Here is a 13,077-nt window from a genome sequence, read left to right on the forward strand (position 1 = left end):
TCAATCCAAAATCTCTATTTTTATAATTATTTTTTCTTTTGTGCTTTTCCCCCCAGAAGATGGTTAATTCTTGATGCAAAGGAACTGTTCTATCACTTCCTCTCTTCTGAAATCTCCTATAATCCAGTTGAACCAAAGCCCTAAGAATATTATTTTATAGTATGAAAACTTAACTCAAAGCAGTTCCTTTTTGCAAAAGACAAGACTTTTTATTATCAAATCATTGGCATAAAACATAGAAGATAAATTGTACTTTGAGACTAGATTCATTATGAAATAGTGTCTTCTAGAGGAGGAAAACAAATGTCATGAAGTATGATGATTTTGAAAGAAAATAAGTTGTTCCTTGATTTTTCTTTTACTGTGTATAGAATTTAGTGATTACCTTCTAATTTCAGTGCCAGCAGATGAAGATCAGTTTTCATAAAATAACAATGAATTTTCCAGAGGCAGTGTAGTGCCATGGAAATAATGCTGGTTTTACCTCCCACCTCTGTAACCTTGAAAAAAGCCCTTTGAGTTTCAGTCTCATCAATAAAAGGAGGGGATTGGAAGATGAACTTTAAAATTCTTCCCAACTCTAAATCTATGATCCTATAATCTTAAGAAAGTTGGGTATGTATCACTTGCTGTTTATAAGTACAAACTAGCTCCACTGAAACATCAAGTGGGGATCCCTTGGTTCTAGCTGGGTATGGTTGGAGCCTCAGTAGAAACCACAGAAAAATATTTCACCTTCCTGACTTTTTGTAGAATCCAGTCTGAGTCTGGGATGACTGAGTGAACCACTGTTGATTTGGAATACTAGGCCCAGCTATAATATTGAGATGCAGCCTTGGGTGAGAAGGAACTAGCACCTAGTGAGTACAGAAGCAGCAGGGCAGGGATGCTGCTGGCTGCAGACCTTTGCAGGAAGTGGAGTGCTTGATTTGAGTATCCTGGTCAAAGAGGAAAGCTGAAGGGAAGCTTGTAATACTATAACCCCATATCCCACAATCAGAGGTACTTACATTAATACCTTTTATTGAAAAGAAATTAACCAGCATAGAAGAGTTCAACCATAGAAAATTACTATGGCAATAGGGAAGACTAGCTTCATCTTCAGAGGAGGACACTGAAAAAAATTTTTTTTTTCTTCTATAGCAAAGAGCAACATTAAATGGCTCCTGTCCAGAAAGAATTAGTAGAAGAACTCAAAAGCAGAATTTAAAAATCAAATGAGATATACTGAGGAAAAACTAAAAAAAAAAATCTAAGAAAAACAAATTATGAAAAAAAAATAGCCAATTAAAAAAAAAGGAAATACAGAGTCTTGGAGATAAAAATAACTCTTTGAAAATTATAAATGGGCAAGAGGAAATCAGTGAAGCTGAAAGAGATCAAGAAATAACAAAACAATATAAATTACCAACCACTGGAAAGCATAGGCAGGAAAGCTCTATAATTAAGACTGAGCTAGGTCTTGGTGATAGAAGAAGATGGAAGGAGTAAAAAGAGAAAATATTTCAGATTAACATTGAAGAAAGAGTTTCTCAAAGAGAAAAAATGACTTTTCCAAAGTCATCTAGTTAGCAAAATCAGAACTAAAATCTTTTTGACTCCAACCTCAGAGATTTTTCACTATACCAGATAGACTAGTGGTACTATTAGAATTACTAGAAATCAATTGTGGTTGATCAATCAATTAATCCGTGCCAGACACCAATTTAGGCATTTGGAATACAAAAATGAAATGAGTCTTTCCCTCAAGTTTTGTTTTGTTTTGTTCTTTTTTACAATCAGAATTATTATTCTCTAGGATTTAGCTTAATCTACTCTTCTGTAGAAAGACTAATATAATTCGGGTTAGCTGTCACAAGTATCAAATGAAACTGTTTAGTCAGAATTCTACCATTGATCACATAGATATGATATTGAAATGAAATGGTTTAGCATATATAATTTAGTCTACAAATACTGCCCTAGAATTAATTAATATGAATAAACTGTCAAAAATTAAAATTAAAGAGCCCTAGCCTTCTAAGAAAATTACATAGGTTATACACAAAAAAGTGAAAATGTATTTAAAATAGTTGTCAATATTATAACTAATACTCTCTATTAATAAGTGTAAAAGGTGAAAATGTTTGATTAAAATCAATCTTCTTTCCCCAGAAAAAAGTTTTTGCTATATTATTAACATAATATTTTTTCTAAATTTTTGTGCTCAAATTTTATTTTTGTCATATAAAAGTGATGGAGACCAGCCAATAGTTATGTCTCCAGCTTTTGCAACAGTGGAATTAACAAATACCTTACCTTCTCTACAGAGGATGATTCCGTCAGTTGTTTATTATAACTCCATAATTTTGTTCTTTGTGGAGGAGAATGACCTGTATTGTGATGGTAGTTAATTCATGAAAAAAAGCTTATTGCGAAATTCTTCTTGTATATTCAATTCTTCTTCAGAATAAATCTTATGATGAATTCTACACTGTAGTGAATGGTGTCACAGCAAGAGTGAAATTTTAGAAAACTCAAGTTTTAGGAAACATTCTTGTCGTTACATGATTTTGGATGAGTAAAGGGCCAGAGAATAAGGAAAGAGAAAATACATTGCTTAATAACCTATATAGAAATATAATCATTTTCTATGAGAAGAGAAAGGGAACATTAGGTTCAGTATTAATTGCATCAGAGGCTCAAGAAATGCTTCAGGGAAGAAAATTCACATTACTGATTACACACGGTTACTTGACCAATTGAAATGAGATAATAAGAAGATATTGACTTCTCTTGAGGTCAACATTAAGATCTGAGAAGTAAATATTGACCAAGTTGAAGTCAAGGTCAATATTAACCTCAAAGGAAATCTTACTGTTGACCAAAATATAAAGGTTATATATGAAATTTGTATATTCTTCAGCATATAACCTGATAAATGTGATACATTTTCTCAAAAATTACAAAAAACAATATTTTCATTCAAAATTGTCATTAATGTAGCAAGTTCATATTAAAGAATGTTAACATTAAGAACTGAGAATTCTTATTCACTTCCCCTTCCTGATTTTTAATGAGCCATCAGTTAATAGGTATTTGAATACTATATGAGATTAGCTTTTAGATTAGAGAATTTTTCTCCTTCTCGTTTTCTCTTTCTCTTACTCCTTTTTTCCTCCTCCTCCTTCCTTTCCCCTTCTTCTTCCTTTTCTGTTACCTTCTCATTTTATTCATGTTATTAATAACAATATATATTCATATTAGAAATTACTAGAAATGTCCCTTGAAGATGGAACCATCAAAATCATCCTGTGAAGGAGCCTTTTCAGAAACTATCTAGTCTTACTCAAAAGAAACTTATAAGTTTCTTCAAGAGAATATGCCAAAAGATGACACTGAAGAGTTTAAATTTATTCACATATGGTGTTAAGATTGTGCTTAAATGAAAACAATGAAGAAAAAAAAAAGGAATTGGAAATAAGAAATGAGACCTCCTACTCTCTTCTTCTCTGAAAAAAATAGTCTAAGCTATAGCTAATACTGGAAATAGAAGTGGGAATGTGAACTTTATGGTCCTGGGACTCCATAACCAGTATTACCATTCTCAAACCACTTAACTTCTATGTATAAACAATTTTCTTGGAACCATAATTCTAGTGAATGGTAGCTAAGACTTCCAGTGAAGGTGAATCTAGTTTAAACTCACTTTAAGAGAACTTGAAAAAAAATATCTCATACAGCTTCTCTTATTTGAAAGCTTTAGTGTCTTAATGCTAGAGAAATGAACAACTCACTTGCCAGATTATGAAACATAATTAAAGATTAAAGGATGGTAAGAAAATAATGTTGATGTCTTCATTAGATAAAGCTTAGTGTCTTAGCTCATTTTAACTTCTGATAAACTCCTTCAGATGATTATAATAATAGCTAGCATTTATGTTGGTCTTTAAGGTTTTTAACATATGTCATCTTTATTTGATTCTCACGACTCTCAGAAAATATTATTATTTTTTCCATTTTAACATGTGAGGAAAGTGAGTTAAGGAGAAATTAAATAACTTACCTAACATGAGGCAGGATTTGAACTCTCAGGAGTTCTAACTCCAAATCCAATGCTCTATCTAATGTGCCACCTAGCTGCCATGCTGAGAGAAGGGGATATAATTTATTCATCCTAATGTTTCTCTTCTTAACTATTATAATGCCTTGAATATAGTAGAAACAAACACTCAAATATTTATTGATATTGATGTATTTTGTCACATCACATTGGTTTCATGTTTTGTGTTTAGGTGTTTCAAAATGGTAATGGGACAAATGCTCACTAAGTGGTCAGTGAGTGCTGCCATATTTTCCTTATTTTTAGGTGCCCTGAAGTACCATCTAAGCCAATATGCAATGAGGCTGTGATTAACAAAATTTATCCAGTACAAAGAGTTTAAAAAGCAAACCCACTTCTTCTCTCTTCATACTAGACTCTAATATATTCATTGCCTGATTTTCATACATGCTGATTGCACAGCGATTTATTCCACAAGTGCTAGGGAGAAGATTCACCTCTGGACTAAATGTACAATCTTTATTCTCACCAATGTCTAAAGCATTGTTTTCTTGAGGTGGAGATCATGTGGCACAGATTATTAATAGCTCCGGTCTCTACACCACTTGACACAGCGCTCCAGCTGTCATTCTGTTCTCTGGCTCATATGATTCTTGCACTGGTGAAGTGCCAGGCCTGGGCCTAGCCCATCAGTCACTGTCACCCACCAACCAGTGATGAATAGCCTGGCTGTCGCCATGGCGAGGCCTGGGCTCTGATTCACACACGCCTGACTTTTACCAACTTCAACATACCAGCTGAGGCCTATCCCAGATGAGGAAGGCTGCAGTGACCTGGAAATGGCACCACCCCCAAGCTCCCCCATTCTCCCTCCTGTACCAAACCCCCCCATTAGTTAAAAATGAAACAAATCCTAATGTGATCATGTCACTAATTATGCATTTAATTCAGTTATAAGGAGCTAATGGCTCCCTCAGTGACAGCTTTTATTGCTAAAAGGCAATTCATTTCTAAAACAGAGAAATCTAATTACACAAAATGCTTCATCCTAATCCTTTCAAAGAATAATCTTATTTGTAGACATTAACATCCCAGATGCTGCTGCTGTTTGTCCATTATGACAGTGTTTGTCCTGAATAATGTATAAATAGCTCTTTCTGGACAGTTGCATGTCACTAAATCAATACAATTTGCTGCCTTCTGTTACATTAAGTCCGTCTGGGCAGGCTGGAGAAAATTAACCTTTTGTTCCCCTCCCCCCCCCCTTTCTCAAAAGGCCTTCGGAATTAGAAATGAGAAAGAGAGCAAAGGCGATGTTGGTGGGGGGGTTGCTGATGAAGGAAGAGTGGAGAAGGATATAAAGGCATGGGTAGGTAGCAAAGAGTCTGAAAACAGCTGACAGAGGAGTTATGGGGGTTACAAATTTTATAACATGAAATACAAACGATTGGTAGAACATGAAATAAGTCTATGGAAATAATAATGAAATTACACTAGTCACAGAGCTCAGCAGGAACATATCTTGTGTTGATCCTTTGGTCCCAGACTTACTCATTTTAAAGCATTCCTTTTTTGTAATGGCTGTTTGATATAATGTAATGAACTTACATTATATTGGGGATAGATGTCAAAAAGACATAATGTTTGCACTAACTGGTCTTTTGTAATGTTCTAACTTCAAACTTCATTTGTTTTGAAAACATTCACTGCTTGCTTTCACTGTATTTGACACAGAAATGTCTACTTACATATCAAAACATATAAGCACACAGGTTACGTTCATTCATTTATCAATTTATTCATTCATTCACTCAATATTTGTTGAATATGATTTGAGAACTTGCCTCTGGAATAGCTATATTTTAACATGGAAGTCTTATAAAGGCAAAGTGTATGAGGCACACAAATTTCAAAATTCAATTCTATTTCGAATTAGTGAGTTCACATACATTCCCAAAAGTCATTCCTCTTGATAATGCATGGGCTTTAGACACTTTCAGAATCATAGAATGTAGCTCATAGATTTAGAAGCAGAAATGATCTCAGTGGCTATTTCAACCTTCTCATTTGGCAGATGAGGAAACTGAGGACCATGGAAGCTAAATGACTTACCCCAGATTGCATATAAAGTCAAAATCAGAATCAAGTTAAAATCCAAAGCTAGTGAATTCTTTCCATTTTACTAATTTTTTTTATTGTTTGCTAGTATCAATTATTTGCCTATTTTATTTTTATAGTACCAATTTACTATTATTATTTATTCTTATTCTCAACTGGGCTCACTCTCTTTTATTCCTCCCCTTACCACTTATCTTCTTCTATTGTTTCCTTTATTGTGCACATAAAGCCTCCACTTACCAAGCAAACATATCAGAAAGCTTCACAAATCCAGGTGTACAGGTTTCTATGAAATGTAAGCAAAAGGGAGCTAGAATGTAGAGGGAACATCTTAATATATTTCTCACAAACCAGCTGCCTGATTTCCATATGGCTTACTCAATTTTTATTTGTATTTTGTCTTATTTTTTGGCTAAGATATTTATTGAGAACGTGATCAATTCATTTGGAAACCCAATGCAACCCTGCTATCATACTTTTCACTCTAAAGTAGAATTCTATTTCAGACAGCTCTGTTTGTCAAGAAGAACCTCATTATAATGCAGTTTCATCTCTAAGGTAGTCCCAAAGGACACTAGTGAAGCACCAGAGTAGAAAAGAAATGTAGGCATGAAAATAGACCAAGAGTGAGGTAAAATTAAACACACAAATTTAAAGGTATGTATGTGTCTCCCCTTTTCTCTGCACTGGCAGGGCACTGACTAGGAACAGTATTCATATCTAAATATATTTACTAAAAGCAGACTACAAATACAGGAGGATGTAGTCTCATTTGAGATCAAAATATACACTAAACTCCCATCTTGTGTTACTGTCTGTGAAAAGAGGTTTATGACAAGGGCTACCTTGTGTACAGTACTTCTGTCAACAAGTGAAAAAAATGTTCAAAACTAATCTTGAGAGCAGAAATCGAATAAGAGTCTATTTGCTCAGAGAAATGACAGTATAATAAAGCATTCAAGCCATCCGTCCTGTTAGAGGATAAATGAGGGCACCCTTGCAGGGTATACATCAATTGCATGGAATTAGAGATTCTTCAGGATAATTTTTAAATCCTTTTCTCCATTTTCCTGTGCCTCATTTGTACATGTCCCAGAGGTGCTTTTCTAAAGTTGTACTTGCTATTCTCTAACCTCATTTCCATAACACACATAGACATACATGATAGATTGATCAATAGATAGATAAATATAAACAGCTATAGATTATTTGTCTATAGATATACATGTAGCTGCTATTGCTACAAATATGGATTTAGATTAGATCTAAAAGTTAAAAAGACAAGAGAAAGAAATGATAGTTGTGGATATAGATATAGATGGCATAGATAACATATATATTTAGATATAGGTATAAAGAAGTAATAAATAGAGATTGAAATTAGATATATAGACAGATATAGATAAAATGATACAGATATAATAGAGTGAGAGAAATTATAGAAATGAGATGTATATAGATTATATATACATGCAGGTGTATAGTTACAGATATAGATATTGATACAGATAGATATAGGTAAAGGGAGAGAGAGGGTTATAGATGTAGGTATAGGTAGAAATACATGTATAGCTACAGACCAATATAAAAGAGGTATAGAGAGATTATAGATAGATAGCAAATATAGATTATATTAAGATATACAGATACAAATTATATAGATATAATATAGTTATAGTAACATATGTAGGTATAAAGGGAGAGAGATTATGGAGATAGATTATATATAAATATAGATGAAAGTATAAATATATAGATATGGATATAGGTATAGATATAGATATTGATACACATAAACATAAATTTAAAGGTATATACAAATATATATAGATAAAGATATAGATATGATATCAGTATAGATTCTGACATACCTACAGATAGATATGGAGACAATTATGGAGATAGAAAAGTTATAAAGAGATTAGATATCAACATGAATATCTATACATGTATCTATTTCTCATTTAACTTTGTTATTTATTGGTGTAAGAATCCCTGGTGCAGAAATGGTGAGTAGATCTCTACTACTGAAGATCAACAACCAATCTACAATTTATCGACTTAAGAGAGTTGGATGAAGCCTTGGAGGGTTAAATGATTTGTCCAAGGTCATACAGCTATTATTTGTCAGAGACAGGACTTAAAAACAAGTGTTTCAGTTTTAAGGTCAGTTCTTTATCTACTGTGCAAAGTCTGTCTCTCTGAAAAAATATATTGACATGAAAAAATAAAAAAAAGTGTTAATAAGGGGTTTTTGGTTGTTTTCAAGTTAGTGGAAAGGGAGACATGATTTCCATTTTCCCCTTCCCATCCCTTTCCAGGTAAGTAGCTTGTCATGTAATATAAACACTGACCATGAGGTATTGACTTGGTGATAAATGTTAAAACCCAGAGATCTCTGAATTTTAATCCTGCCATGCCTAAAGACCATGTCCAAAAGAAAATATCTAGGAATTAGAGAGTAGATTCAAGAAAGTTCAAGGCTCAATTGGTAGAGCAGAGACATTCTCTTGGCAGACAGAGATGCAGAAAAAGAGTTGTTACCATAGAAAAAAATAGTGTCAAACTTAAATAGAAACACTGTAAAGTACATATTGACTTGGAAAAATACAAATTAACATTATCTGTGTTGTATTATATCTTTATTAATTTTGTTAAATATTTCCTAATTTTTTTTTTATTCTGGGCAGGCTTCATTTAAAAGTTTTGTATGTTGCATGAGGTCCATGAGCTTGAGAATTTTGCTCCATAACAAAAGCAGCTGCAAGACATATGACCTATGACAATAAAAGAAAGAACTTCACAATTTTACACAGATGGAACTACATAAATAAAATTATCAAAAAAACCCACCACTTTTTATGCAAATAAAATTGAATTTAAATAGAGAAACATTAATTGTTCATGGGTAGGCAGGGCTAATAAAATAAAATGACAGTTTAACCTAAATTAATTTATATATTCAATGACATCCCAAGTGAATTGCCAAAATATTATTTTACTGAAAAAAAATAACAAAATTCATTTGGAAAAACAAAGTCAAGAATATCAAAGAAACTAATAAAAAACATAAAGGGAAGATCTTTAACAGTACCAGATCTTAAATTATATAATAAGATAGTAACTATCAAATCTACTAGCTAAGAAATAGACAGATCAATGTAACAGAGTAGACATGATTTACAGCAGCAAATAAATATACTATTCTTATATTTGACAAATGTACAGATGTAAGATTTTAAAATAAGACCATCATTTGACAAAAATTGTTGGGAAAACTGGAAAGCAGAATGGCACAATCTGGACATAGACCAGTATTTTACACCATTTAGCAAGATAAGGTCAAAATTAATACATGCCCTAGTTATAAAAGAGAGTTATTACAAGAAAAATTGAAGAACATAGAATATATTACTTGTGAGACTTATGGACAGATGAACAATTTGTGGATAAACTAGAGATAGAGAACAGAGAATAGAGATGTAAAACAAATAATTTGGATTACATTAAATTTAAAAAGGTTTTATACAAATAAAACAAATGTAGCCAAGATCAGAAGGAAAGCAGAAAATGAGAGGGGGGGATTTTTATAGTTTCTCAGATAAAGGTTTCATTTCTCAAATATATAAAGAATCTTTTCATATCTATGAGAATACACCTCATTCCCCAGTTGATAAATGATCAAAGGATAAGAATAGGCAGTTTTCCAATGAACAAATAAAAACAATTTATAGTCCTATGAAAAAATGCTCTAAATCATTATTGATTAAAGAAATGCAGAATAAAACAACATTGAAATTTCATTTTATGTCTATCAAATTGGCTTAAAATGGTTGAAGGGGAGCAACAAATGTTGGAGGGCTGTGGGAAAATTGGGACTAATTCATTATTGGTAAAATTCATTATTGGTAAAACTGATCTAACCATTTTGGGGAGCAACATGGATTTATTCCCAAAGAGTGAAAGGATATAAATAATTGTTAACCTATGTGTCTATGTTTTCATCTGTGTAAAATTTTTCATAAGAATAGCCTATACATACATAAAGGATATCATTGAAGAGAACATATAGGGAATTTATGGGAGAATAAGTATAAGATAATCAGGTATAGATGAGTTGCAATTTGTATCATGAGCTGACATAGCCACATTACTAAAATCACAGATTCATGGGAATATCTCCATGCCTATTAGAGTTTGTAGCACATCATAGGAGATTAATGAATATTTGCTTAATTTAACTGAATTTTCACAATTCTATAAGTAGGTTTTGAGAATATAAGTGATTTGCCTAGGCTACATACTAAATAAGTGGCAGAATGAAGGCTTGAAACCAGATCTTCTGACTCTAAGTATTGAGCTATTTTTACTTTTGCACCCTGTCTTCCTGCTTTGGTGCTATGATCCCCTCAGATGCCAAGAAAAGATAATCATTATATTCATAGATTGGCTGCTTACAATCTGACAGGTCTCTTAAAGGATGACAAGCAACAGCTGACCGTAAATAAGTGTGATTCTACTTCCATGTGAAGGGACAGCAAAATAAATTCACTAATCTACATAAAAGTAAATGATAAATAAAAGTAAAGTAAATCTTCACTTTGGAGCTAATATTTACATCATAAATAATAAACTGTGTGTTTTATATTAATTGTGAGTTTTCCTCCAATAAGTAAACAGTTTCTCTGTGTGCTTTAGAGAAAAAATCACAAAGTGAAACATACAGCAAAAAAGTATTATTTTTCAAAAGTAATTTATTTGGGGGGACACCTTTAAATCCCTGGGGGCCAATGTCCCAGAAGAAGACTCAGATTAGTGGATCTATTTTAATGTGCTTTAATCCATCACTGCTCGAGGCTCCTCAAATGTGTTATCACTAGGGATTTGTCTGGCTACATATGATTTCACACATCTGTCATCTAAATCACAGATCCAAATGCAAAGTCCTATACTCAGAAACGTCACAGACATTTGTGAAAATCCTTGGAGAAACTTGGGACCATCAATCAATGAATAGATTCCAGTTCAATAGTACAATCTTCCTATTTATAATGAAATGATATTGTTCACATGAATGCTTGGGTATTATGGTGAAGGAGACTTAAACTTGTATTTTAAGGGAATTTTTTGTTGTCTTAGAACAAACTAAATGATAACTCTATGGATTTTTTTAAGCTTTACTAATAATATTAACATGAGAGGAAACTCACTTAGCTCCAACTAGATCAAACAAGACCAATGGTTAGTTTGAATTCAGTATGAATTGTTCTATTAGAATTAAAAAATTATCTAAGATTCAAATAAGTGGAACACACCTCATGGTATGTTCCATAAATCTTAAAAAATCTTATAATTCATCTAGTCCAACTTTTTCATTTTGAAAATGAAGAAAATTAACTATAGAGAAATTCAATGATTTATCCAACATCACAAGCTAGTCAATCTACAGGTCAATATTTCTAGATGGTTCATCTTGACTCTAAGTCCAATGTTCTGTCACCATACCCCAATGACTCTTCAAGTCCAAGAATTTCTCTTTGACTTGGACTCTGATGTGATTTTCCTCTATATTAGCAGCATACACATTTTCTGAGCTTCTCTCTCCCTCTTTATGCCTCATTTGATATTAATAGTTAGAAGATTTTCAAGAATAATCTCTTTTAAGGGATCTTGTGCACTTTTAAAATGTGCACAAAAATCACTTTGTTAGAAGAGGCTTCAAGATGGTAACTTGCTCACCTAAATCAAATGATTTGTTATAGAATGCAAATAATAAATACAAACGGATCAAATATTCCCCATAAATTGAATTAATAGTATGATAGTGAACATGATATTTACTAGCTGTGTGACCTTGAACAAGTAGGTAAACGTGTGGTAGCTATTTCCTCATTAATCCATTGGCTTAATCCTTCATTGATGTGTTTCTCTCAAGATTATCAATTGACAATAATTTTGTCTGACTACCTAAAACAGTTTTTGTTGTTGTTGTTGTTATTTATAGTTACTAAAGTTGTGTAATAAGGGCAGTTGGAACAAAATATCCTCTCAAAAGTCTGTGACATCCCAAAGACATTAAAAAAGGGAAAATGACTTACATAAACTATTTATAGATCTTTTGTGGTAGCAAAAATAAAAATTATGGGGATGTCCATCAATTGGATGATGGCTGAACAAGTTGTGGTATGTGATTATAATGGGATACTACTACGCTATAAAAAATGATAAGCAGGATGATTTCAGAAAAATCTGGAAAGATATACATGAACTGATGCATAGTGAAGTAAACAGAACCAGGAGGACTTTGTATACAGTAACAACAACATTATTCGATGAAGAACTATAAATGATACAACAATATAATAATTCAAAACAAAAACAAAGGTAATGATGAGACATACCATCTGCCTCCAGAAAAAGAATTCATATAGAGTGAATACATATTGTAGCATATAAATTTTCACTTTCTTTCTTTCATTCTTTTTGCTTGTACTCCAAGAAAACTTTTGTTTTCCTATACAAAATGGCTAATGTGAAAATGCTTTGCATAATTGCACATGTATAACATATCTAATTGCTTACTATCTCAGAGAAGAATGAGGGGATGGAGGAAAGAAAGGAAAGAATTTGTAACTCAAACTTAAAATAAAAATGTTAAAAATTGGGAGAGGCTTTGTCTATTATATACTCTCTTACAAATACATGTAATTTACAGGGCAAAATGGGCTCAAACAAAGATTATGTGTTGCAAAGGATAATTCAAAACTCCTGGTTGTCAGAAATTCTTTTTATTCAATTTATTTCTCATAAACATAACAAGTTGTGGTATGTGATTATACTTAAAAAGTTCCTTTTTTTGTAGAATCATGAATCCAATCTGTTCTTTACTCTAAATTAAATGGAGACTTACAACAACT

The sequence above is a fragment of the Antechinus flavipes genome, chromosome 6 (assembly GCF_016432865.1).
Source record: "Antechinus flavipes isolate AdamAnt ecotype Samford, QLD, Australia chromosome 6, AdamAnt_v2, whole genome shotgun sequence".
Taxonomy (NCBI): domain Eukaryota; kingdom Metazoa; phylum Chordata; class Mammalia; order Dasyuromorphia; family Dasyuridae; genus Antechinus; species Antechinus flavipes.